The sequence below is a fragment of the Orycteropus afer genome, unplaced genomic scaffold (assembly GCF_000298275.1).
Source record: "Orycteropus afer afer isolate SDZICR_OR568_19922 unplaced genomic scaffold, OryAfe1.0 scaffold00168, whole genome shotgun sequence".
Classification (NCBI taxonomy): domain Eukaryota; kingdom Metazoa; phylum Chordata; class Mammalia; order Tubulidentata; family Orycteropodidae; genus Orycteropus; species Orycteropus afer.
In genome coordinates, this window is record NW_006921755.1 from 5,496,293 (window position 1) to 5,497,742 (window position 1,450).

Consider the following 1,450-nt stretch of genomic DNA (forward strand, 5'->3'; position numbering starts at 1 on the left):
CAGACAAGTGATGAGAAATTTCAAGTTAGGCAGGAGGAAGAGGAAGCAAGAAATAACTTTTCCTATTTGGAAACTCCCAAATTCTTTTCAAATGGGAACTTGATCTTTATCATTTTGTAGTCTAGACAAAATAATCTCCATACAAAGAATAGGTCCAAAAGGCTAAAGGGATGGTTTTAAAAGGCCTTAAACAACCTGCATATCATAAAAAATAATCTCTTGTGCTTATAAAAATTGATCAGAAAATTGGAATGTGGCACCCAATATCTGGAGTTAAGAATATCCACCTTGTGACAACTGACCCAGTTACATGAAGATTTCCACAATTAACATTTACCTACCACAAAGGTCAATAAGAAGTTTAATGTAACAGCTACAGTGACATTGATTTTTCATAGGATGAGTGTTAAATGTTTGGAATCTTTTATCAGATTTTTTATCTATCAAATTAAATTTGGTATTATAGAAGTTCAATTACCTTTGAAAACTTCTCAAGAGTTTCTGTAGCTTAAAAATACTCATTACAAGACAGTTTCACTTATTAGGTCAGTGTTAAATTGATGTTTCAGCATACCAAAATATTTCATTAACATCATATTACAGAAGTCTGGGATTGGATGATTTTTTTTCCAGTTCTCTTGACAAGTTCCCACTTTTGCAATGGTTGCCATTTGTGGTATTAATTTGGAAAGGAAAATACAGCAGAAAAAAAGTTAAGAAACATAAGTTGCATGTTTCTCAAAATCACAGCCAATAAAGTGTCTCTAAAACAGACTGGCAGACATTTTAAAGTGCTACTAAAACAGAAGGCAGGGGAACATAAGAAGCCATACAAAGGATGCTGAAACGTTTAGAAGAGGAGAAACCATTTATTGCTTTCCTCACTCTCTAACTCTTCAATGTGAATGGCAAGCAAAGAAAGATAAATGCCTTTTGAGTCATATTCCCTACTGTGTAACAGAAAACTATCAGTCCCAAAGCAAAGAGATGGCTGTCCTTGTCATTGATTAATTAGGTTATGAATCCTGGGAGGATAACCTGTATATTCAAGGACTGCTCAGGACTGCTGAAGAGTGTGTAGAAAATGCTCAGAGAATACAAGATTCTAAAGGCAAAGGGAATACAAAGAGACTCAATGTACTCTCCCCTTCTCCTCAGTATTGGATTTCAACATCAGAAATACTGAAAACTGAAAGAAGTTTCCAAGCTTGTCCTCTCCATCCATGCAATGGCTTCCTTTAACCTGCAGACTTGATCTCCCTAATAATTGAGGCCAGAATAGCAAAGGTCTTGACCTGTGCTTTATCACTGTCAATTCTTCCAGTGATAAGAATGTCTCACTTCAGCAAGAACAAACTACTTCTCATCAGCTACAACCTCTCTACCTAGTTCTCAGAATTCTTCCTTTCTTCAAAGTGCAAAGTTTGAGAATAGCACAGGGTTTCAAGTC